The sequence below is a fragment of the Ranitomeya imitator genome, chromosome 4 (genome assembly GCF_032444005.1).
Source record: "Ranitomeya imitator isolate aRanImi1 chromosome 4, aRanImi1.pri, whole genome shotgun sequence".
Taxonomy (NCBI): domain Eukaryota; kingdom Metazoa; phylum Chordata; class Amphibia; order Anura; family Dendrobatidae; genus Ranitomeya; species Ranitomeya imitator.
In genome coordinates this window covers 970,997-996,466 of record NC_091285.1, presented here as the reverse complement: position 1 = coordinate 996,466, position 25,470 = coordinate 970,997, and the positions used below count along the sequence as shown (strand labels likewise).

Below are 25,470 nucleotides of genomic sequence, written 5' to 3'. Positions count from 1 at the left end.
GTGATCTCCCGGTGACTGTGGTGATCTCCCCGTGACTGTGGTGATCTCCCGGTGACTGTGGTGATCTCCCGGTGACTGTGGTGATCTCCCCGTGACTGTGGTGATCTCCCGGTGACTGTGGTGATCTCCCGGTGACTGTGGTGATCTCCCGGTGACTGTGGTGATCTCCCCGTGACTGTGGTGATCTCCCGGTGACTGTGGTGATCTCCCGGTGACTGTGGTGATCCCTCCGCAGTGGAGCAGATCCGCCTGTGCAGTGATCGCCTGCTCTGCAGCCAGTAACAGGTTAATTCTGCTCTCCTCCGCTCTCTCCTCCCCCGGACTCCTGCTCTGTATTAATGATTAATCGCGGCTCCGGGGAGCAGTCGCAGCGTCGTGCCGGGATCGGCGGCCTGTGAGTATGATGCGGCCGGTGTGGTCGCCATGTTCCGGGGTCTCTCGTGTGATTTGCTGTCGCCGTCTCCTCGGTTCACACCTGCACCTGTCAGGCTGCGGCTTGTCCGTCAGTACTCAGGTCGTGTGGTGGGCAACTGCGGCGTCGTAGGGGCTGTGCGACCACGGGGGTCTGTGCGACCACGGGGGTCTGTGTGACCACGGGGGTCTGTGTGACCACGGGGGTCTGTGTGACCACGGGGGAGGCCGGCTGTGCGACCACGGGGGTCTGTGCGACCACGGGGGTCTGTGTGACCTCGGGGGCTGCAGCAGTCACAAACATGCCGCCTCCCTGCACTGTGTTAGTGCAGAGGTGTCAGCAAGGTGGCTCCATTATCACCCGCCCTCACCTGTCTGTCAGGGCCGCCCGTTACCGGCAGGTGTGTGTTCTGACGTCGGGTCACACGGGGTGTTCACATGAATCATTTTTCATTAATGTGGGTGACTCAGGTCTTGGTGGTCGTCTCCTTCTGTTGTGGGATTATGCGGTGAGCTGGTTCCTCCGGTATGGTGTGTCCCCTGAGGCGTCCTGTGCGGGGTCTTCCGTGTAGCGAGTCCTATGTTGTGCGGGGTCTTCCGTGTAGCGAGTCCTATGTTGTGCGGGGTCGTCCGTGTAGCGAGTGCGGTGCGGGGTCGTCCGTGTAGCGAGTGCGGTGCGGGGTCGTCCGTGTAGCGAGTGCGGTGCGGGGTCGTCCGTGTAGCGAGTGCGGTGCGGGGTCGTCCGTGTAGCGAGTGCGGTGCGGGGTCGTCCGTGTAGCGAGTGTGGTGCGGGGTCGTCCGTGTAGCGAGTGCGGTGCGGGGTCGTCCGTGTAGCGAGTGCGGTGTCTTCCGTGTAGCGAGTGCGGTGCGGGGTCGTCCGTGTAGCGAGTGCGGTGCGGGGTCGTCCGTGTAGCGAGTGCGGTGCGGGGTCGTCCGTGTAGCGAGTGTGGTGCGGGGTCTTCCGTGTAGCGAGTCTTATGTGGTGCGGGGTCTTCCGTGTAGCGAGTGTGGTGCGGGGTCTTCCGTGTAGCGAATGTGGTGCGGGGTCTTCCGTGTAGCGAATGTGGTGCGGGGTCGTCCGTGTAGCGAGTGTGGTGCGGGGTCGTCCGTGTAGCGAATGTGGTGCGGGGTCGTCCGTGTAGCGAGTGTGGTGCGGGGTCGTCCGTGTAGCGAGTGTGGTGCGGGGTCTTCCGTGTAGCGAATGTGGTGCGGGGTCTTCCGTGTAGCGAATGTGGTGCGGGGTCGTCCGTGTAGCGAGTGTGGTGCGGGGTCGTCCGTGTAGCGAGTGTGGTGCGGGGTCGTCCGTGTAGCGAGTGTGGTGCGGGGTCGTCCGTGTAGCGAGTGTGGTGCGGGGTCGTCCGTGTAGCGAGTGTGGTGCGGGGTCGTCCGTGTAGCGAGTGTGGTGCGGGGTCTTCCGTGTAGCGAGTGCGGTGCGGGGTCGTCCGTGTAGCGAGTGCGGTGTCGTCCGTGTAGCGAGTGTGGTGCGGTGTCGTCCGTGTAGCGAGTGTGGTGCGGGGTCGTCCGTGTAGCGAGTGTGGTGCGGGGTCGTCCGTGTAGCGAGTGTGGTGCGGGGTCGTCCGTGTAGCGAGTGTGGTGCGGGGTCGTCCGTGTAGCGAGTGTGGTGCGGGGTCGTCCGTGTAGCGAGTGTGGTGCGGGGTCGTCCGTGTAGCGAGTGTGGTGCGGGGTCGTCCGTGTAGCGAGTGTGGTGCGGGGTCTTCCGTGTAGCGAGTCTTATGTGGTGCGGGGTCTTCCGTGTAGCGAGTGTGGTGCGGGGTCTTCCGTGTAGCGAGTGTGGTGCGGGGTCGTCCGTGTAGCGAGTGTGGTGCGGGGTCGTCCGTGTAGCGAGTGTGGTGCGGGGTCGTCCGTGTAGCGAGTGTGGTGCGGGGTCGTCCGTGTAGCGAGTGTGGTGCGGGGTCGTCCGTGTAGCGAGTGTGGTGCGGGGTCGTCCGTGTAGCGAGTGTGGTGCGGGGTCGTCCGTGTAGCGAGTGTGGTGCGGGGTCGTCCGTGTAGCGAGTGTGGTGCGGGGTCGTCCGTGTAGCGAGTCTTATGTGGTGCGGGGTCGTCCGTGTAGCGAGTGTGGTGCGGGGTCGTCCGTGTAGCGAGTGTGGTGCGGGGTCGTCCGTGTAGCGAGTGTGGTGCGGGGTCGTCCGTGTAGCGAGTGTGGTGCGGGGTCGTCCGTGTAGCGAGTGTGGTGCGGGGTCGTCCGTGTAGCGAGTGTGGTGCGGGGTCGTCCGTGTAGCGAGTGTGGTGCGGGGTCGTCCGTGTAGCGAGTGTGGTGCGGGGTCTTCCGTGTAGCGAGTCTTATGTGGTGCGGGGTCTTCCGTGTAGCGAGTGTGGTGCGGGGTCTTCCGTGTAGCGAATGTGGTGCGGGGTCTTCCGTGTAGCGAATGTGGTGCGGGGGCGTCCGTGTAGCGAATGTGGTGCGGGGTCGTCCGTGTAGCGAGTGTGGTGCGGGGTCGTCCGTGTAGCGAGTGTGGTGCGGTGTCGTCCGTGTAGCGAGTGTGGTGCGGGGTCTTCCGTGTAGCGAGTGTGGTGCGGGGTCGTCCGTGTAGCGAGTGTGGTGCGGGGTCGTCCGTGTAGCGAGTGTGGTGCGGGGTCTTCCGTGTAGCGAGTGTGGTGCGGGGTCGTCCGTGTAGCGAGTGTGGTGCGGGGTCGTCCGTGTAGCGAGTGTGGTGCGGGGTCGTCCGTGTAGCGAGTGTGGTGCGGGGTCTTCCGTGTAGCGAGTCTTATGTGGTGCGGGGTCTTCCGTGTAGCGAGTGTGGTGCGGGGTCTTCCGTGTAGCGAGTGTGGTGCGGGGTCTTCCGTGTAGCGAGTGTGGTGCGGGGTCGTCCGTGTAGCGAGTGTGGTGCGGGGTCGTCCGTGTAGCGAGTGTGGTGCGGGGTCGTCCGTGTAGCGAGTGTGGTGCGGGGTCGTCCGTGTAGCGAGTGTGGTGCGGGGTCGTCCGTGTAGCGAGTGTGGTGCGGGGTCGTCCGTGTAGCGAGTGTGGTGCGGGGTCGTCCGTGTAGCGAGTCTTATGTGGTGCGGGGTCGTCCGTGTAGCGAGTGTGGTGCGGGGTCGTCCGTGTAGCGAGTGTGGTGCGGGGTCGTCCGTGTAGCGAGTGTGGTGCGGGGTCGTCCGTGTAGCGAGTCTTATGTGGTGCGGGGTCGTCCGTGTAGCGAGTGTGGTGCGGGGTCGTCCGTGTAGCGAGTGTGGTGCGGGGTCTTCCGTGTAGCGAGTGTGGTGCGGGGTCTTCCGTGTAGCGAGTGTGGTGCGGGGTCGTCCGTGTAGCGAGTGTGGTGCGGGGTCGTCCGTGTAGCGAATGTGGTGCGGGGTCTTCCGTGTAGCGAATGTGGTGCGGGGGCGTCCGTGTAGCGAATGTGGTGCGGGGTCGTCCGTGTAGCGAGTGTGGTGCGGGGTCGTCCGTGTAGCGAGTGCGGTGCGGGGTCGTCCGTGTAGCGAGTGCGGTGCGGGGTCGTCCGTGTAGCGAGTGCGGTGCGGGGTCGTCCGTGTAGCGAGTGCGGTGCGGGGTCGTCCGTGTAGCGAGTGCGGTGCGGGGTCGTCCGTGTAGCGAGTGAGGTGCGGGGTCGTCCGTGTAGCGAGTGCGGTGCGGGGTCGTCCGTGTAGCGAGTGCGGTGCGGGGTCGTCCGTGTAGCGAGTGCGGTGCGGGGTCGTCCGTGTAGCGAGTGCGGTGCGGGGTCGTCCGTGTAGCGAGTGCGGGGTCGTCCGTGTAGCGAGTGCGGTGTCGTCCGTGTAGCGAGTGCGGGGTCGTCCGTGTAGCGAGTGCGGTGCGGGGTCGTCCGTGTAGCGAGTGCGGTGCGGGGTCGTCCGTGTAGCGCAGGGGTGTCAAACTGCATTCCTCGAGGGCTGTAAACAGGTCATGTTTTCAGGATTTCCTTGCATTGCACAGGTGATAATTTAACCCCTGAATGACCGCCAATACGTCTTTTAACTGACCTGAGATATAAGAGAATAGCCTCCCCATACAGGTGACAATCCAGCATCTGTCGGCTGTCCACTATAGCTGACAACTTGCTGTATCAGCCACGATCAGTATTTGCACCTTTTTAAATCTGTTTAACCCCTTAGATGCTGCTGTCAATAGTGACTACATCATTATAAATGGTTAACAGTGTGTGGGGGCTTCTTCTTTATCCCGATTGGTGCCCTCAGATCATGATTTTGTTGTCCTGATGTTTGCGATGGCAATTCATGACCAAATAGCGGCCTTAGAGTCTGACGGCTGTAGTAATCTGTTTAGAAGTTAGCAACATTTAGGTGGTAAAAATACACATTTTCATTTCTGTCATGCCACTTTGCATTAATTCCTGTAAAGCACCTGAAGGGTTAATAAACTACCTGACTGCAGTTTTCAATATGTTCAGGGGTGCTGTTTTTAAAATGATATCACGTTTGGGGGTTTCCCAATATATGGGACCCCTAAAGTCACTTCAAACATGGATAAGTGCCTAAAAAAATAAATGTGGTAAATTTCTTTGAAAAAATGAAAAATTGCTGCTACATTTTTAAACCTCCTAAAATGCTAACAAAATAAAATAACATTTTACAAATGGTGCTGATGTAAAGCCGACATGTGGGAAATGTTATTTATTAATGGTTTGCTGTTGTATGACTATCTGGATAAAAGGGATAATCATTCAAATTCAGAAAATTGCTAATTTTTTAACATTTTTCTCAAATTTTTTATATTTTTTTATAAATAAACACAAAAAATGTTGAACTAAATTTACCATTATCATAAAGTATAATGTGTCACGAAATACAATCTCAAAATCACTGGGATTTGTTGAAGCGTTGCAGAGTTATTACCACATAAAGTGACACTGGTCAGATTTCAAAAATTTGGCTCGGTCACTAAGGGGTTAATCACCTGCAGAGAATGATTCCAGCACCTTGTGTAATGCTAAGGAAATCTTGAAAACACGCATGGTCTGAGGTCCTCGAGGAATGCAGTTTGACACCCCTGGTGTAGCGAGTGCCGTGCGATTCGGGGTCTTCCGTGTAGCGAGTGCCGTGCGGTGCGGGGTCTCCCGTGTAGCGAGTGCGGGGTCTCCCGTGTAGCGAGTGCGGGGTCTCCCGTGTAGCGAGTGCGGGGTCTCCCGTGTAGCGAGTGCGGGGTCTCCCGTGTAGCGAGTGCGGGGTCTCCCGTGTAGCGAGTGCGGGGTCTCCCGTGTAGCGAGTGCGGGGTCTCCCGTGTAGCGAGTGCGGGGTCTCCCGTGTAGCGAGTGCGGGGTCTCCCGTGTAGCGAGTGCGGGGTCTCCCGTGTAGCGAGTGCGGGGTCTCCCGTGTAGCGAGTGCGGGGTCTCCCGTGTAGCGAGTGCGGGGTCTCCCGTGTAGCGAGTGCGGGGTCTCCCGTGTAGCGAGTGCGGGGTCTCCCGTGTAGCGAGTGCGGGGTCTCCCGTGTAGCGAGTGCGGGGTCTCCCGTGTAGCGAGTGCGGGGTCTCCCGTGTAGCGAGTGCGGGGTCTCCCGTGTAGCGAGTGCGGGGTCTCCCGTGTAGCGAGTGCGGGGTCTCCCGTGTAGCGAGTGCGGGGTCTCCCGTGTAGCGAGTGCGGGGTCTCCCGTGTAGCGAGTGCGGGGTCTCCCGTGTAGCGAGTGCGGGGTCTCCCGTGTAGCGAGTGCGGGGTCTCCCGTGTAGCGAGTGCGGGGTCTCCCGTGTAGCGAGTGCGGGGTCTCCCGTGTAGCGAGTGCGGGGTCTCCCGTGTAGCGAGTGCGGGGTCTCCCGTGTAGCGAGTGCGGGGTCTCCCGTGTAGCGAGTGCGGGGTCTCCCGTGTAGCGAGTGCGGGGTCTCCCGTGTAGCGAGTGCGGGGTCTCCCGTGTAGCGAGTGCGGGGTCTCCCGTGTAGCGAGTGCGGGGTCTCCCGTGTAGCGAGTGCGGGGTCTCCCGTGTAGCGAGTGCGGGGTCTCCCGTGTAGCGAGTGCGGGGTCTCCCGTGTAGCGAGTGCGGGGTCTCCCGTGTAGCGAGTGCGGGGTCTCCCGTGTAGCGAGTGCGGGGTCTCCCGTGTAGCGAGTGCGGGGTCTCCCGTGTAGCGAGTGCGGGGTCTCCCGTGTAGCGAGTGCGGGGTCTCCCGTGTAGCGAGTGCGGGGTCTCCCGTGTAGCGAGTGCGGGGTCTCCCGTGTAGCGAGTGCGGGGTCTCCCGTGTAGCGAGTGCGGGGTCTCCCGTGTAGCGAGTGCGGGGTCTCCCGTGTAGCGAGTGCCGGGTGGTACGGGGTCTCCCGTGTAGCGAGTGCCGGGTGGTACGGGGTCTCCCGTGTAGCGAGTGCCGGGTGGTACGGGGTCTCCCGTGTAGCGAGTGCCGTGTGGTACGGGGTCTCCCGTGTAGCGAGTGCCGTGTGGTGCGGGGTCTTCCGTGTAGCGAGTGCCTGTGTGGTGCGGGGTCTCCCGTGTAGCGAGTGCCTGTGTGGTGCGGGGTCTTCCGTGTAGCGGGTGTGGGGTCTCCCGTGTAGCGAGTGCCGTGCGGTGCCTCCCGTGTAGCGAGTGCCGTGCGGTGTGGGGTCTCCCGTGTAGCGAGTGCCGGGTGGTACGGGGTCTCCCGTGTAGCGAGTGCCGGGTGGTACGGGGTCTCCCGTGTAGCGAGTGCCGTGTGGTACGGGGTCTCCCGTGTAGCGAGTGCCGTGTGGTGCGGGGTCTTCCGTGTAGCGAGTGCCTGTGTGGTGCGGGGTCTCCCGTGTAGCGAGTGCCTGTGTGGTGCGGGGTCTTCCGTGTAGCGGGTGTGGGGTCTCCCGTGTAGCGAGTGCCGTGCGGTGCCTCCCGTGTAGCGAGTGCCGTGCGGTGTGGGGTCTCCCGTGTAGCGAGTGCCGGGTGGTACGGGGTCTCCCGTGTAGCGAGTGCCGGGTGGTACGGGGTCTCCCGTGTAGCGAGTGCCGTGTGGTACGGGGTCTCCCGTGTAGCGAGTGCCGTGTGGTGCGGGGTCTTCCGTGTAGCGAGTGCCTGTGTGGTGCGGGGTCTCCCGTGTAGCGAGTGCCTGTGTGGTGCGGGGTCTTCCGTGTAGCGGGTGTGGGGTCTCCCGTGTAGCGAGTGCCGTGCGGTGCCTCCCGTGTAGCGAGTGCCGTGCGGTGTGGGGTCTCCCGTGTAGCGAGTGCCTGTGTGGTGCGGGGTCTTCCGTGTAGCGAGTGCCTGTGTGGTGCGGGGTCTCCCGTGTAGCGAGTGCCGTGTGGTACGGGGTCTCCCGTGTAGCGAGTGCCGTGTGGTGCGGGGTCTTCCGTGTAGCGAGTGCCTGTGTGGTGCGGGGTCTCCCGTGTAGCGAGTGCCTGTGTGGTGCGGGGTCTTCCGTGTAGCGGGTGTGGGGTCTCCCGTGTAGCGAGTGCCGTGCGGTGCCTCCCGTGTAGCGAGTGCCGTGCGGTGTGGGGTCTCCCGTGTAGCGAGTGCCGGGTGGTACGGGGTCTCCCGTGTAGCGAGTGCCGGGTGGTACGGGGTCTCCCGTGTAGCGAGTGCCGTGTGGTACGGGGTCTCCCGTGTAGCGAGTGCCGTGTGGTGCGGGGTCTTCCGTGTAGCGAGTGCCTGTGTGGTGCGGGGTCTCCCGTGTAGCGAGTGCCTGTGTGGTGCGGGGTCTTCCGTGTAGCGGGTGTGGGGTCTCCCGTGTAGCGAGTGCCGTGCGGTGCCTCCCGTGTAGCGAGTGCCGTGCGGTGTGGGGTCTCCCGTGTAGCGAGTGCCTGTGTGGTGCGGGGTCTTCCGTGTAGCGAGTGCCTGTGTGGTGCGGGGTCTTCCGTGTAGCGAGTGCCGTGTGGTGCGGGGTCTCCCGTGTAGCGAGTGCCGTGTGGTGCGGGGTCTCCCGTGTAGCGAGTGCCGTGTGGTACGGGGTCTCCCGTGTAGCGAGTGCCGTGTGGTACGGGGTCTCCCGTGTAGCGAGTGCCGTGTGGTACGGGGTCTCCCGTGTAGCGAGTGCCTGTGTGGTGCGGGGTCTCCCGTGTAGCGAGTGCCTGTGTGGTGCGGGGTCTTCCGTGTAGCGAGTGCCTGTGTGGTGCGGGGTCTTCCGTGTAGCGAGTGCCGTGTGGTGCGGGATCTCCCGTGTAGCGAGTGCCTGTGTGGTGCGGGGTCTTCCGTGTAGCGGGTGTGGGGTCTCCCGTGTAGCGAGTGCCGTGCGGTGCCTCCCGTGTAGCGAGTGCCGTGCGGTGTGGGGTCTCCCGTGTAGCGAGTGCCTGTGTGGTGCGGGGTCTTCCGTGTAGCGGGTGCGGGGTCTTCCGTGTAGCGAGTGCCTGTGTGGTGCGGGGTCTTCCGTGTAGCGAGTGCCGTGTGGTGCGGGGTCTCCCGTGTAGCGAGTGCCGTGTGGTGCGGGGTCTCCTGTGTAGCGAGTGCCGTGTGGTACGGGGTCTCCCGTGTAGCGAGTGCCGTGCGGTGTGGGGTCTTCCGTGTAGCGAGTGCCGTGCGGTACGGGGTCTCCCGTGTAGCGAGTGCCGTGTGGTACGGGGTCTCCCGTGTAGCGAGTGCCGTGTGGTACGGGGTCTCCCGTGTAGCGAGTGCCGTGTGGTACGGGGTCTCCCGTGTAGCGAGTGCCGTGTGGTACGGGGTCTCCCGTGTAGCGAGTGCCGTGTGGTACGGGGTCTCCCGTGTAGCGAGTGCCGTGTGGTACGGGGTCTCCCGTGTAGCGAGTGCCGTGTGGTACGGGGTCTCCCGTGTAGCGAGTGCCGTGTGGTACGGGGTCTCCCGTGTAGCGAGTGCCGTGTGGTACGGGGTCTCCCGTGTAGCGAGTGCCGTGTGGTGCGGGGTCTCCCGTGTAGCGAGTGCCGTGTGGTGCGGGGTCTCCCGTGTAGCGAGTGCCGTGTGGTGCGGGGTCTCCCGTGTAGCGAGTGCCGTGCGGTGTGGGGTCTTCCGTGTAGCGAGTGCCTGTGTGGTGCGGGGTCTCCCGTGTAGCGAGTGCCGTGTGGTGCGGGGTCTTCCGTGTAGCGAGTGCCTGTGTGGTGCGGGGTCTCCCGTGTAGCGAGTGCGGGGTCTCCCGTGTAGCGAGTGCGGTGCGGGGTCGTCCGTGTAGCGAGTGCCGTATGGTGCGGGGTCTCCCTTGTAGCGAGTGCCTGTGTGGTGCGGGGTCTCCCGTGTAGCGAGTGCCTGTGTGGTGCGGGGTCTTCCGTGTAGCGAGTGCCTGTGTGGTGCGGGGTCTTCCGTGTAGCGAGTGCCGTGTGGTGCGGGGTCTCCCGTGTAGCGAGTGCCTGTGTGGTGCGGGGTCTTCCGTGTAGCGGGTGTGGGGTCTCCCGTGTAGCGAGTGCCGTGCGGTGCGGGGTCTCCCGTGTAGCGAGTGCCGTGCGGTGTGGGGTCTCCCGTGTAGCGAGTGCCTGTGTGGTGCGGGGTCTTCCGTGTAGCGAGTGCCTGTGTGGTGCGGGGTCTTCCGTGTAGCGAGTGCCGTGTGGTGCGGGGTCTCCCGTGTAGCGAGTGCCGTGTGGTGCGGGGTCTCCTGTGTAGCGAGTGCCGTGTGGTACGGGGTCTCCCGTGTAGCGAGTGCCGTGCGGTGTGGGGTCTTCCGTGTAGCGAGTGCCTGTGTGGTGCGGGGTCTTCCGTGTAGCGAGTGCCTGTGTGGTGCGGGGTCTCCCGTGTAGCGAGTGCCGTGTGGTGCGGGGTCTTCCGTGTAGCGAGTGCCTGTGTGGTGCGGGGTGTTCCGTGTAGCGAGTGCCTGTGTGGTGCGGGGTCTTCCGTGTAGCGAGTGCCGTGTGGTGCGGGGTCTTCCGTGTAGCGAGTGGTGCGGGGTCTTCCGTGTAGCGAGTGCCGTGTGGTGCGGGGTCTTCCGTGTAGCGAGTGGTGCGGGGTCTTCCGTGTAGCGAGTGCCGTGTGGTGCGGGGTCTTCCGTGTAGCGAGTGCCGTGTGGTGCGGGGTCTTCCGTGTAGCGAGTGCCGTGTGGTGCGGGGTCTTCCGTGTAGCGAGTGCCGTGTGGTGCGGGGTCTTCCGTGTAGCGAGTGGTGCGGGGTCTTCCGTGTAGCGAGTGGTGCGGGGTCTTCCGTGTAGCGAGTGGTGCGGGGTCTTCCGTGTAGCGAGTGGTGCGGGGTCTTCCGTGTAGCGAGTGGTGCGGGGTCTTCCGTGTAGCGAGTGCTGCGGGGTCTTCCGTGTAGCGAGTGCCGTGTGGTGCGGGGTCTCCTGTGTAGCGAGTGCCGTGTGGTACGGGGTCTCCCGTGTAGCGAGTGCCGTGTGGTGCGGGGTCTTCCGTGTAGCGAGTGCCTGTGTGGTGCGGGGTCTTCCGTGTAGCGAGTGCCGTGTGGTACGGGGTCTCCCGTGTAGCGAGTGCCGTGCGGTGTGGGGTCTTCCGTGTAGCGAGTGCCTGTGTGGTGCGGGGTCTTCCGTGTAGCGAGTGCCTGTGTGGTGCGGGGTCTCCCGTGTAGCGAGTGCCGTGTGGTGCGGGGTCTTCCGTGTAGCGAGTGCCTGTGTGGTGCGGGGTCTTCCGTGTAGCGAGTGCCTGTGTGGTGCGGGGTCTCCCGTGTAGCGAGTGCCGTGTGGTGCGGGGTCTTCCGTGTAGCGAGTGCCTGTGTGGTGCGGGGTGTTCCGTGTAGCGAGTGCCTGTGTGGTGCGGGGTCTTCCGTGTAGCGAGTGCCGTGTGGTGCGGGGTCTTCCGTGTAGCGAGTGGTGCGGGGTCTTCCGTGTAGCGAGTGGTGCGGGGTCTTCCGTGTAGCGAGTGCCGTGTGGTGCGGGGTCTTCCGTGTAGCGAGTGCCGTGTGGTGCGGGGTCTTCCGTGTAGCGAGTGCCGTGTGGTGCGGGGTCTTCCGTGTAGCGAGTGCCGTGTGGTGCGGGGTCTTCCGTGTAGCGAGTGGTGCGGGGTCTTCCGTGTAGCGAGTGGTGCGGGGTCTTCCGTGTAGCGAGTGGTGCGGGGTCTTCCGTGTAGCGAGTGGTGCGGGGTCTTCCGTGTAGCGAGTGCTGCGGGGTCTTCCGTGTAGCGAGTGCCGTGTGGTGCGGGGTCTCCTGTGTAGCGAGTGCCGTGTGGTACGGGGTCTCCCGTGTAGCGAGTGCCGTGTGGTGCGGGGTCTTCCGTGTAGCGAGTGCCGTGTGGGGTCCTGATCGGCCATTTGTCCCTGTTAGGTTATTACAGCGGATTGGCTCCTCTCATTGTGGACTCCTTCTTCTGTACAGGGAGCTGCTTTGTTACAGTGTTTCAGTGATGTCTGCGCCGCTGTAGATCGGGTCAGACTCACCCCCTGCTGAATACGCTGCAGACACTGTTGGTTCGTGCGATGCTCTCCACACCGGTAGACTGTTCAGCTGCGCGTGTGTCGCGTGTGTACTCTCTCGGGTGGCTGCTTGGAGCATGAAGCCACAGAGTTTTCTTATGACCCATGGAATAACGTTTACTTCCATATGTAGGGGACCAAAACAAAAGCATAACCCTAAATCGCGGCCTTGTCCAGGCGTCGACTGCACAGCACAGACCCCAGCCACTCGCACAAGTCTGAGCTAGTCCCAGTCTGGTCACACACCTGCTCTCGGCCATAGCAGCTTCTGATACTTGTAGTTGGTGCACACGGCCTGTGCAGACTCTTCTGAGAGATTCTGGCCTGTCTGCAGCTCCAACACACATCCACTCTGCTCCACTCCCCTGGCTGACTGACCAGGGAACACATGGCCTGCTTCTAGTCAGGGCTATCCAGGTGCCCCTTATCAGGACCTGTAGAGATAGGATTTAACCCCATCCTACCTGACTTTCCTACATACCCTCTTCTGACCAGCGGATGGGCATCATCTGTCAACCCACAGAGAATACAGGGGGGCCAGGTATTATTTATTAGCGCCATTTATTCCATGGCGCTTTACATGTGAGGGGTATACATAATAAAAACGAGTGCAGTAATCTTAAACAATACAAGTATCGACTAGTACAGGAGGAGTGAGGACTGTTGTGAATTCTGTTGTTGAGCTCCCTCCTGTGGTCGTGAATGGTACTTCAGCGAGTTCTGTCTATGGACTCCCTCTGGTGGCTGTGAGTGGAGCTGCTGCTTCTGAGGTTCCTTACACAGGTGACGTGGTTTATCCTGTGGTTGACTGCTCTATTTAACTCCACTCAGATCGTTACTCCATGCCAGCTGTCAATGTTCCTGCATTGGTTCAGTTCGCTCTTGGATCTTTCTGGTGACCTGTCTATTCCAGCAGAAGCTAAGTTCCTGCTAGTTATTATTTGTTCATTGTTTCCTTGTCCAGCTGGATATCATGATTTTGTCTTGCTAGCTGGAAGCTCTGGGATGCAGAGTGGCATCTCCGCACCGTTAGTCGGTGCGGAGGTCTTTTTGCACACTCTGCGTGGTCTTTTGTAGTTTTTTGTGCTGACCGCAAAGATACCTTTCCTATCCTCTGTCTGTTTAGTAAGTCTGGCCTCCCTTTGCTGAAATCTGTTTCATTTCTATGTTTGTGACTTCATCTTAACTCACAGTCAATATATGTGGGGGCTTCCTTTACCTTTGGGGAATTTCTCTGAGGCAAGGTAGGCTTTATTTTCTATCTCTAAGGCTAGCTAGCTCTGAGGCTGTGAAGAGGCGTCTAGGGAGAGTCAGGAACGCTCCACGGCTATTTCTAGTGTGTGTGATAGGATTAGGGGTTGCGGTCAGCAGAGCTCCCACATCCCAGAGCTTGTCTTGTGTCAGTTTACCTATCAGGTCGTGCCGGGTGCTCCTAACCACCAGGTCATAACAGTGGACCCTGACCGCGAGGGCTCAGTCTACAAAGCCTGGGTGAGGAGAAAGGACCCTGCCCGCGAGGGCTCACAGTCTACAAGGGCTGTGCGAGGATAAAGGAGGAGTGAGGACCCTGCCCCTGAAGGCTCACAGTCTGCAAAGCCTGGGTGAGGACATGGGAGGAGAAAGGACCCTGCTCGCGATGGCTCACAGTCTATACAAGGGCTGGGTGATGATACAGGAGGAGAGAGGACCCTGCCCGCGAGGGCTCACAATCTACAAGGGCTGGGTGAGGATACAGGAGGAGAGAGGACCCTACCCGTGAGGGCTCACAATCTACAAGGGCTGGGTGAGGATACAGGAGGAGAGAGGACCCTGTCTGCGAGGGCTCACAATCTACAAGGGCTGGGTGTGGATACAGGAGGAGAGAGGACCCTGCCCGCGAGGGCTCACAATCTACAAGGGCTGGGTGAGGATACAGGAGGAGAGAGGACCCTGCCCGCGAGGGCTCACGGTCTACAAGGGCTGGGTGAGGATACAGGAGGAGAGGACCCTGTCCGCGAGGGCTCACAATCTACAAGGGATGGGTGAGGATACAGGAGGAGAGAGGACCCTGCCTGCGAGGGCTCACAATCTACAAAGCCTGGGTGAGAATACAGGAGGAGAGAGGACCCTGCCCGCGAGGGCTCACAATCTACAAGGGATGGGTGAGGATACAGGAGGAGAGAGGACCCTGCCTGCGAGGGCTCACAATCTACAAGGGATGGGTGAGGATACAGGAGGAGAGAGGACCCTGCCCGCGAGGGCTCACAATCTACAAGGGATGGGTGAGGATACAGGAGGGGAGAGGACCCTGCCCGCGAGGGCTCACAATCTACAAGGGCTGGGTGAGGATACAGTAGGTGAGGGCCGAGAAGGTAGAGGACAGGTCCAGGAGGAGGAGGATTAAATGGCAGTGTAGAAGGCAGAGGACAGGTCCAGGAGGAGAAGGAAAGGGCAGTGTAGAAGTCAGAGGACAGGTCCAGGAGGAGGAAAGGGCAGAGGACAGGTCCAGGAGGAGGAAAGGGCAGAGGACAGGTCCAGGAGGAGGAGGAGGAAAGGGCAGAGGACAGGTCCAGGAGGAGGAGGAGGAGGAAAGGGCAGAGGACAGGTCCAGGAGGAGGAGGAGGAAAGGGCAGAGGACAGGTCCAGGAGGAGGAGGAGGAGGAAAGGGCAGAGGACAGGTCCAGGAGGAGGAGGAGGAGGAAAGGGCAGAGGACAGGTCCAGGAGGAGGAGGAGGAGGAAAGGGCAGAGGACAGGTCCAGGAGGAGGAGGAGGAAAGGGCAGAGGACAGGTCCAGGAGGAGGAGGAGGAGGAAAGGGCAGAGGACAGGTCCAGGAGGAGGAGGAGGAGGAAAGGGCAGAGGACAGGTCCAGGAGGAGGAGGAGGAGGAAAGGGCAGAGGACAGGTCCAGGAGGAGGAGGAGGAGGAAAGGGCAGAGGACAGGTCCAGGAGGAGGAGGAGGAGGAAAGGGCAGAGGACAGGTCCAGGAGGAGGAGGAGGAGGAAAGGGCAGAGGACAGGTCCAGGAGGAGGAGGAGGAGGAAAGGGCAGAGGACAGGTCCAGGAGGAGGAGGAGGAGGAAAGGGCAGAGGACAGGTCCAGGAGGAGGAGGAGGAGGAAAGGGCAGAGGACAGGTCCAGGAGGAGGAGGAGGAGGAAAGGGCAGAGGACAGGTCCAGGAGGAGGAGGAGGAGGAAAGGGCAGAGGACAGGTCCAGGAGGAGGAGGAGGAGGAAAGGGCAGAGGACAGGTCCAGGAGGAGGAGGAGGAGGAAAGGGCAGAGGACAGGTCCAGGAGGAGGAGGAGGAGGAAAGGGCAGAGGACAGGTCCAGGAGGAGGAGGAGGAGGAAAGGGCAGAGGACAGGTCCAGGAGGAGGAGGAGGAGGAGGAAAGGGCAGAGGACAGGTCCAGGAGGAGGAGGAGGAAAGGGCAGAGGACAGGTCCAGGAGGAGGAGGAGGAGGAAAGGGCAGAGGACAGGTCCAGGAGGAGGAGGAGGAGGAAAGGGCAGAGGACAGGTCCAGGAGGAGGAGGAGGAAAGGGCAGAGGACAGGTCCAGGAGGAGGAGGAGGAGGAAAGGGCAGAGGACAGGAGGAGGAGGAGGAGGAAAGGGCAGAGGACAGGTCCAGGAGGAGGAGGAGGAGGAAAGGGCAGAGGACAGGAGGAGGAGGAGGAGGAAAGGGCAGAGGACAGGTCCAGGAGGAGGAGGAGGAAAGGGCAGAGGACAGGTCCAGGAGGAGGAGGAGGAAAGGGCAGAGGACAGGTCCAGGAGGAGGAGGAGGAAAGGGCAGAGGACAGGTCCAGGAGGAGGAGGAGGAAAGGGCAGAGGACAGGTCCAGGAGGAGGAGGAGGAAAGGGCAGAGGACAGGTCCAGGAGGAGGAGGAGGAAAGGGCAGAGGACAGGTCCAGGAGGAGGAGGAGGAAAGGGCAGAGGACAGGTCCAGGAGGAGGAGGAGGAAAGGGCAGAGGACAGGTCCAGGAGGAGGAGGAGGAAAGGGCAGAGGACAGGTCCAGGAGGAGGAGGAGGAAAGGGCAGAGGACAGGTCCAGGAGGAGGAGGAGGAAAGGGCAGAGGACAGGTCCAGGAGGAGGAGGAGGAAAGGGCAGAGGACAGGTCCAGGAGGAGGAGGAGGAAAGGGCAGAGGACAGGTCCAGGAGGAGGAGGAGGAAAGGGCAGAGGACAGGTCCAGGAGGAGGAGGAGGAAAGGGCAGAGGACAGGTCCAGGAGGAGGAGGAGGAAAGGGCAGAGGACAGGTCCAGGAGGAGGAGGAGGAAAGGGCAGAGGACAGGTCCAGGAGGAGGAGGAGGAAAGGGCAGAGGACAGGTCCAGGAGGAGGAGGAGGAAAGGGCAGAGGACAGGTCCAGGAGGAGGAGGAGGAAAGGGCAGAGGACAGGTCCAGGAGGAGGAGGAGGAAAGGGCAGAGGACAGGTCCAGGAGGAGGAGGAGGAAAGGGCAGAGGACAGGTCCAGGAGGAGGAGGAGGAAAGGGCAGAGGACAGGTCCAGGAGGAGGAGGAGGAAAGGGCAGAGGACAGGTCCAGGAGGAGGAGGAGGAAAGGGCAGAGGACAGGTCCAGGAGGAGGAGGAGGAAAGGGCAGAGGACAGGTCCAGGAGGAGGAGGAGGAAAGGGCAGAGGACAGGTCCAGGAGGAGGAGGAGGAAAGGGCAGAGGACAGGTCCAGGAGGAGGAGGAGGAAAGGGCAGAGGACAGGTCCAGGAGGAGGAGGAGGAAAGGGCAGAGGACAGGTCCAGGAGGAGGAGGAGGAAAGGGCAGAGGACAGGTCCAGGAGGAGGAGGAGGAAAGGGCAGAGGACAGGTCCAGGAGGAGGAGGAGGAAAGGGCAGAGGACAGGTCCAGGAGGAGGAGGAGGAAAGGGCAGAGGACAGGTCCAGGAGGAGGAGGAGGAAAGGGCAGAGGACAGGTCCAGGAGGAGGAGGAGGAAAGGGCAGAGGACAGGTCCAGGAGGAGGAGGAGGAAAGGGCAGAGGACAGGTCCAGGAGGAGGAGGAGGAAAGGGCAGAGGACAGGTCCAGGAGGAGGAGGAGGAAAGGGCAGAGGACAGGTCCAGGAGGAGGAGGAGGAAAGGGCAGAGGACAGGTCCAGGAGGAGGAGGAGGAAAGGGCAGAGGACAGGTCCAGGAGGAGGAGGAGGAAAGGGCAGAGGACAGGTCCAGGAGGAGGAGGAGGAAAGGGCAGAGGACAGGTCCAGGAGGAGGAGGAGGAAAGGGCAGAGGGCAGGTCCAGGAGGAGGAGGAGGAAAGGGCAGAGGGCAGGTCCAGGAGGAGGAGGAAAGGGCAGAGGGCAGGTCGAGGAGGAGGAGGAGGAGGAAAGGGCAGAGGGCAGGTCGAGGAGGAGGAGGAGGAGGAAAGGGCAGAGGGCAGGTCGAGGAGGAGGAGGAGGAGGAGGAAAGGGCAGAGGACAGGTCGAGGAGGAGGAGGAAAGGGCAGAGGGCAGGTCGAGGAGGAGGAGGAAAGGGCAGAGGGCAGGTCGAGGAGGAGGAGGAAAGGGCAGAGGGCAGGTCGAGGAGGAGGAGGAAAGGGCAGAGGGCAGGTCGAGGAGGAGGAGGAAAGGGCAGAGGGCAGGTCGAGGAGGAGGAGGAAAGGGCAGAGGGCAGGTCGAGGAGGAGGAGGAGGAGGAAAGGGCAGAGGGCAGGTCCAGGAGGAGGAGGAGGAAAGGGCAGAGGACAGGTCCAGGAGGAGGAGGAGGAAAGGGCAGAGGACAGGTCGAGTAGGAGGAGGAGGAGGAAAGGGCAGAGGACAGGTCGAGGAGGAGGAGGAGGAGGAGGAAAGGGCAGAGGACAGGTCCAGGAGGAGGAGGAAAGGGCAGAGGGCAGGTCGAGGAGGAGGAGGAAAGGGCAGAGGGCAGGTCGAGGAGGAGGAGGAAAGGGCAGAGGGCAGGTCGAGGAGGAGGAGGAAAGGGCAGAGGGCAGGTCGAGGAGGAGGAGGAAAGGGCAGAGGGCAGGTCGAGGAGGAGGAGGAAAGGGCAGAGGGCAGGTCGAGGAGGAGGAGGAAAGGGCAGAGGGCAGGTCGAGGAGGAGGAGGAAAGGGCAGAGGGCAGGTCGAGGAGGAGGAGGAAAGGGCAGAGGGCAGGTCGAGGAGGAGGAGGAGAGGGCAGGTCGAGGAGGAGGAGGAGGAGGAGGAAAGGGCAGAGGGCAGGTCCAGGAGGAGGAGGAGGAGGAAAGGGCAGAGGGCAGGTCCAGGAGGAGGAGGAGGAGGAGGAAAGGGCAGAGGGCAGGTCCAGGAGGAGGAGGAGCAGGAGGCTTTCGCTTGATGACACAAAAGTGACCTAGTAACTCTGAGAACCTGCCTCTTATTTTTGGTTGTGCTATTTTTGTCTCTACCCCTGTGGCACCTGCCTTGTTGGTTTCTGACTGGGCCAACAAGCAAGGGGGTTTGAGCGGGTACCTACCCATCCAGAGTTTTAGTTGGTTGCCATAATATATGGTGAAGGCCTTCCTATTCCCTGGTGGTACTTCATAGCTCCTCACTCCACCTTTTCCAGCATTCCATGGGGCCATTGCCACTTGGTAAGTAACTTGCTCTCCCTTTGGGCACTAACACAAGTATCCAAACCCCAGGAATACATTGTCACTCCAGTCAACTGATTATACCCTTTGGATTTTTCTCTTGGGCTTTTAGGAGGCACTCTTTTACCTGGCTACTCACTTTGGTCCCTCGAAACAACCAATCATTAGTTCTGGCCTCTTGCAGAACCCCACTTAAAACACACTTGCGTTTCTCATAGTACTTTCTACCGTTAAATCCCTGAGCTGGGCAGCCCCAAAGGTGTCCTGGGACTCCTCCAGGTCAGGGTTATTGGCTTCAGAGCTCCTCATTCTCCTCTCCAGCCAGTACAGTGAAATTTAAATTTACCAGTCACGTTATGTGGCTTCCATAGCCGGACTCCTGGTGGCATACTGGACTACTAGGTGCTACATGTTTAGCCCATAAGTCCCAGCACAACGGAAAACCTCATCCCATAACAATTGCATGTATTAAGTCCAATCACAGTCATACCGTTCACTGTCGCGTGGCGCAGCTGAGGTCCTTCCCTGTTGTGAATTCTGTTATCGAACTCCCTCCTGTGGTCATGAATGGTACTTCGGCGAGTTCTGTCCATGGACTCCCTCTGGTGACTGTGAGTGGAGCTGCTGCTTCTGAGGTTCCTTCCACAGGTGACGTAGTTTATTCTTTGGCTGGCTGCTCTATTTAACTCCACTCAGATCGTTACTCCATGCCAGCTGTCAATGTTCTTGTACTGGTTCAGTTCGCTCTTGGATCTTACGGGTGACCTGTCTACTCCAGCAGAAGCTAAGTCCCTGCTAGTTTATTATTTGTTCATTGTTTTCTTGTCCAGCTTGCTATCATGATTTTGCCGTGCTAGCTGGAAGCTCTGGGATGCTGAGTGGCACCTCCGCACCGTGAGTCGGTGCGGAGGTCTTTTTGCACACTCTGCGTGGTCTTTTGTAGTTTTTTTGTGCTGACCGCAAAGATACCTTTCCTTTCCTCAGTCTGTTTAGTTAGTCTGGCCTCCCTTTGCTGAAACTTGTTTCATTCCTGTGTTTGTGACTTTCATCTTAACTCACAGTCAATATATGTGGGGGTCTGCCTTTTCCTTTGGGGAATTTCTCTGAGGCAAGGTAGGCTTTATTTTCTATCTCTAGGGCTAGTTAGCTCTTAGGCTGTGAAGAGGCGTCTAGGCCTGTTAGGTACGCTCCACGGCTATTTCTAGTGTGTGTGATAGGATTAGGGGTTGCGGTCAGCAGAGCTCCCACTTCCCAGAGCTTGTTCTGTGTCAGTTTAACCATCAGGTCGTTCCAGGTGCTCCTAACCACCAGGTCCATAACACTTCCCCAGGATGAGGCACTGCGCTCAGGATGTGCAAAAAAGAAGTGTCGGTCTATGCAACAGTCCATCGTTTTTTAAACCCGACAGAGGGAGCTGATACCTGACCCCAAGCGCTTCTCCAACAGACAGTGGTACCAGAGGTACCCCAGGAGCCCAGCTCTGATCCCTCCTGGGTCTTTGTGCGCCCCTCAGATGTGGTGTTGCACCCCTTCTTTTCTGGGATACAGAAAAGTAACCTCAGAACTCCCAGGGAGTCCTTCACAATCAAATACGAGTGCTTCTCACAAAATTAGAATATCATCAAACAGTGAATTTATTGCAGTTTTTCAATACAAAAAGTGAATATCATATATACTATAGTCATTACACACAGAGTTATCTTTTTCACGTGTTTATTTCTGTTAATGTTGATGATAATGGCTTACAGCCAATGAAAACACAAAAGTAATTATCTCAGTAAATTAGAATAATTAGCAAACACCTGTAAAGGCTTCCTAAGCGTTTATAAAGGTCCATTAGTCTTTTTCAGTAGCTCCACAATCATGGGGAAGCCTGCTGACTGACATATCCAGAAGGCATCACTGACACACTCTGTTATGGCTGGCAATCAGGCAACACAGCGTGCAGTAATCAGCGCACATACAGAGATCTGGCAATAACCAAAAACAATAGGACGAGCTCTGAGACGTGGAATCTCTGTAGACTGCAGTACCTGATCTATCCTCACACAACTATAAGCAGCAGTGGATTGCGCCTATCACTACCTATGCAACTCGGCACTGCCTGAGGAGCTGACTAGCCTGAAGATAGAAATACAAGCCTGACTTACCTCAGAGAAATACCCCAAAGGAATAGGCAGCCCCCCACATATAATGACTGTTAGCAAGATGAAAAGACAAACGTAGGAATGAAATAGATTCAGCAAAGTGAGGCCCGATATTCTAGACAGAGCGAGGATAGCAAAGAGAACTATGCAGTCTACAAAAAACCCTAAAACGAAAACCACGCAAAGGGGCAAAAAGACCCACCGTGCCGAACTAACAGCACGGCGGTGCACCCCTTTGCTTCTCAGAGCTTCCAGCAAAAGTTAATAGCAAGCTGGACAGAAAAAACAGAAAACAAACTAGAAGCACTTATCTAGCAGAGCAGCAGGCCAAAGGAAAGATGCAGTAGCTCAGATCCAACACTGGAACATTGACAAGGAGCAAGGAAGACAGACTCAGGTGGAGCTAAATAGCAAGGCAGCCAACGAGCTCACCAAAACACCTGAGGGAGGAAGCCCAGAGACTGCAATACCACTTGTGACCACAGAAGTGAACTCAGCCACAGAATTCACAACAGTACCCCCCCCTTGAGGAGGGGTCACCGAACCCTCACCAGAACCCCCAGGCCGACCAGGATGAGCCACATGAAAGGCACGAACAAGATCTGGGACATGGACATCAGAGGCAAAAACCCAGGAATTATCTTCCTGAGCATAACCCTTCCATTTGACCAGATACTGGAGTTTCCGTCTAGAGACACGAGAATCCAAAATCTTCTCCACAATATACTCCAATTCCCCCTCCACCAAAACAGGGGCAGGAGGCTCCACAGATGGAACCATAGGTGCCACGTATCTCCTCAACAACGACCTATGGAATACATTATGTATGGAAAAGGAGTCTGGGAGGGTCAGACGAAAAGACACCGGATTGAGAATCTCAGAAATCCTATACGGACCAATAAAACGAGGTTTAAATTTAGGAGAGGAAACCTTCATAGGAATATGACGAGAAGATAACCAAACCAGATCCCCAACACGAAGTCGGGGTCCCACACGGCGTCTGCGATTAGCGAAAAGCTGAGCCTTCTCCTGGGACAAGGTCAAATTGTCCACTACCTGAGTCCAGATCTGCTGCAACCTGTCCACCACAGAATCCACACCAGGACAGTCCGAAGACTCAACCTGTCCTGAAGAGAAACGAGGATGGAACCCAGAATTGCAGAAAAATGGAGAGACCAAGGTAGCCGAGCTGGCCCGATTATTAAGGGCGAACTCAGCCAACGGCAAAAATGACACCCAATCATCCTGGTCAGCGGAAACAAAACATCTCAGATATGTTTCCAAGGTCTGATTGGTTCGTTCGGTCTGGCCATTAGTCTGAGGATGGAAGGCCGAGGAGAAAGATAGGTCAATGCCCATCCTACCACAAAAGGCTCGCCAGAACCTCGAGACAAACTGGGAACCTCTGTCAGAAACAATATTCTCAGGAATGCCATGTAAACGAACCACATGCTGGAAGAACAAAGGCACCAAATCAGAGGAGGAAGGCAATTTAACCAAGGGCACCAGATGGACCATTTTAGAAAAGCGATCACAGACCACCCAAATGACCGACATTTTTTGAGAAACGGGAAGGTCAGAAATGAAATCCATCGAAATATGTGTCCAAGGCCTCTTCGGGACCGGCAAGGGCAAAAGCAACCCACTGGCACGTGAACAGCAGGGCTTAGCCCTAGCACAAATTCCACAGAACTGCACAAAAGCACGCACATCCCGTGACAGAGATGGCCACCAGAAGGATCTAGCAACCAACTCCCTGGTACCAAAGATTCCTGGATGACCGGCCAGCACCGAACAATGAAGTTCAGAGATAACTTTACTAGTCCACCTATCAGGGACGAACGGTTTCTCGGCCGGACAACGATCAGGTTTATTAGCCTGAAATTTCTGCAACACTCTCCGCAAATCAGGGGAGATGGCAGACACAATGACTCCTTCCTTGAGGATACTCGCCGGCTCAGATAACCCCGGAGAGTCGGGCACAAAACTCCTAGACAGAGCATCCGCCTTCACATTTTTAGAGCCCGGAAGGTATGAAATCACAAAATCAAAACGAGCAAAAAATAACGACCAACGGGCCTGTCTAGGATTCAAGCGCTTGGCAGACTCAAGATAAGTAAGGTTCTTATGATCAGTCAAAACCACCACGCGATGCTTAGCACCCTCAAGCCAATGACGCCACTCCTCGAATGCCCACTTCATGGCCAGCAACTCTCGGTTGCCCACATCATAATTACGCTCAGCAGCAGAAAATTTCCTGGAAAAGAAAGCACATGGTTTGAACACTGAGCAACCAGAACCTCTCTGTGACAAAACCGCCCCTGCACCAATCTCAGAAGCATCAACCTCGACCTGGAACGGAAGAGAAACATCAGGTTGACACAACACAGGGGCACAGCAAAAACGACGCTTCAACTCCTGAAAAGCTTCCACGGCAGCAGAAGACCAATTAACCAAATCAGCACCCTTCTTGGTCAAATCGGTCAATGGTCTGGCAATGCTAGAAAAATTACAGATGAAGCGACGATAAAAATTAGCAAAGCCCAGGAATTTCTGCAGACCTTTTAGAGATGTCGGCTGAGTCCAATCCTGAATGGCCTGAACCTTAACCGGATCCATCTCGATAGTAGAAGGGGAAAAGATGAACCCCAAAAATGAAACTTTCTGCACACCGAAGAGACACTTTGATCCCTTCACGAACAAGGAATTAGCACGCAGTACCTGGAAAACCATTCTGACTTGCTTCACATGAGACTCCCAATCATCTGAGAAGATCAAAATGTCATCCAAGTAAACAATCAGGAATTTATCCAGATACTCACGGAAAATGTCATGCATAAAAGACTGAAAAACAGATGGAGCATTGGCAAGTCCGAACGGCATCACCAGATACTCAAAATGACCCTCGGGCGTATTAAATGCCGTTTTCCATTCATCTCCTTGCCTGATTCTCACCAGATTATACGCACCACGAAGATCAATCTTAGTAAACCAACTAGCCCCCTTAATCCGAGCAAACAAGTCAGAAATCAATGGCAAGGGATACTGAAACTTAACAGTGATCTTATTAAGAAGGCGGTAATCAATACACGGTCTTAGCGAACCATCCTTCTTGGCTACAAAAAAGAACCCTGCTCCCAATGGTGACGACGATGGGCGAATATGTCCCTTCTCCAGGGACTCCTTCACATAACTGCGCATAGCGGTGTGTTCAGGTACGGACAAATTAAATAAACGACCCTTAGGGAATTTACTACCAGGAATCAAATCGATAGCACAATCACAATTCCTATGCGGAGGTAGGGCATCAGACTTGGACTCTTCAAATACATCCTGAAAGTCCGACAAGAACTCTGGGATGTCAGAAGGAATGGATGACGAAATAGACAAAAATGGAACATCACCATGTACTCCCTGACAACCCCAGCTGGTCACCGACATAGAGTTCCAATCCAATACTGGATTATGGGTTTGTAGCCATGGCAACCCCAACACGACCACATCATGCAAATTATGCAGTACCAGAAAGCGAATAACTTCCTGATGTGCAGGAGCCATGCACATGGTCAGCTGGGCCCAGTACTGAGGTTTATTCTTGGCCAAAGGTGTAGCATCAATTCCTCTCAACGGAATAGGACACCGCAAAGGCTCCAAGAAAAATCCACAACGTTTAGCATAATCCAAATCCATCAGATTCAGGGCAGCGCCTGAATCCACAAACGCCATGACAGAATACGATGACAAAGAGCACATTAAGGTAATGGACAAAAGGAATTTGGACTGTACAGTACCAATAACGGCAGAGCTATCGAACCGCCTAGTGCGTTTAGGACAATTAGAAATAGCATGAGTAGAATCACCACAATAGAAACACAGTCTGTTCAGACGTCTGTGTTCTTGCCGTTCTACTTTAGTCATAGTCCTGTCGCACTGCATAGGCTCAGGTTTACTCTCAGACAATACCGCCAGATGGTGCACAGATTTACGCTCGCGCAAGCGACGACCGATCTGAATGGCCAAGGACATAGACTCATTCAAACCAGCAGGCATAGGAAATCCCACCATTACATCCTTAAGAGCTTCAGAGAGACCCTTTCTGAACAAAGCCGCTAGTGCAGATTCATTCCACAGAGTGAGTACTGACCACTTCCTAAATTTCTGACAATATACTTCTACATCATCCTGACCCTGGCATAAAGCCAGCAGATTTTTCTCAGCCTGATCCACTGAATTAGGCTCATCGTAAAGCAATCCCAGCGCCTGGAAAAATGCATCAACATTACTCAATGCAGAATCTCCTGGTGCAAGAGAAAACGCCCAGTCCTGTGGGTCGCCGCGCAAAAAAGAAATAATAATCAAAACCTGTTGAATAGGATTACCAGAAGAATGAGGTTTCAAGGCCAAAAATAGCTTACAATTATTTCTGAAGCTCAGGAACTTAGTTCTGTCACCAAAAAACAAATCAGGAATCGGAATTCTTGGTTCTAGCATCGATTTCTGATCAATAGTATCTTGAATCTTTTGTACATTTACAACGAGATTATCCATTGAGGAGCACAGAGCCTGAATATCCATGTCCACAGCTGTGTCCTGAAGCACTCTAATGTCTAGGGGAAAAAAAAGACTGAAGACAGAGCTAAGAAAAAAAAATGATGTCAGGATTTCTTTTTTCCCTCTATTGAGAATCATTGGTCTGGCTCCTTGTACTGTTATGGCTGGCAATCAGGCAACACAGCGTGCAGTAATCAGCGCACATACAGAGATCTGGCAATAACCAAAAACAATAGGACGAGCTCTGAGACGTGGAATCTCTGTAGACTGCAGTACCTGATCTATCCTCACACAACTATAAGCAGCAGTGGATTGCGCCTATCACTACCTATGCAACTCGGCACTGCCTGAGGAGCTGACTAGCCTGAAGATAGAAATACAAGCCTGACTTACCTCAGAGAAATACCCCAAAGGAATAGGCAGCCCCCCACATATAATGACTGTTAGCAAGATGAAAAGACAAACGTAGGAATGAAATAGATTCAGCAAAGTGAGGCCCGATATTCTAGACAGAGCGAGGATAGCAAAGAGAACTATGCAGTCTACAAAAAACCCTAAAACGAAAACCACGCAAAGGGGCAAAAAGACCCACCGTGCCGAACTAACAGCACGGCGGTGCACCCCTTTGCTTCTCAGAGCTTCCAGCAAAAGTTAATAGCAAGCTGGACAGAAAAAACAGAAAACAAACTAGAAGCACTTATCTAGCAGAGCAGCAGGCCCAAGGAAAGATGC

General features: G+C 57.4%; 1 protein-coding gene across 5 annotated transcripts in view; it reads left to right on the top strand.

Moving 5' to 3' along the window:
- Nucleotides 1-217: 217 nt before the first annotated feature.
- EPS8 (EGFR pathway substrate 8, signaling adaptor) overlaps nucleotides 218-25,470 on the top strand; it is a 205,426-nt gene continuing 180,173 nt past the window's right edge. For 4 of the 5 annotated variants that reach the window (XR_011320615.1, XM_069762745.1, XM_069762742.1 and 1 more), the window contains exon 1: nucleotides 272-394. The gene's annotated coding sequence lies outside the window, so the exon portion shown is untranslated. Of the gene's footprint in view, nucleotides 395-25,470 lie in introns of all 5 variants that reach the window. The other variant, XM_069762743.1, reaches the window with a different exon arrangement.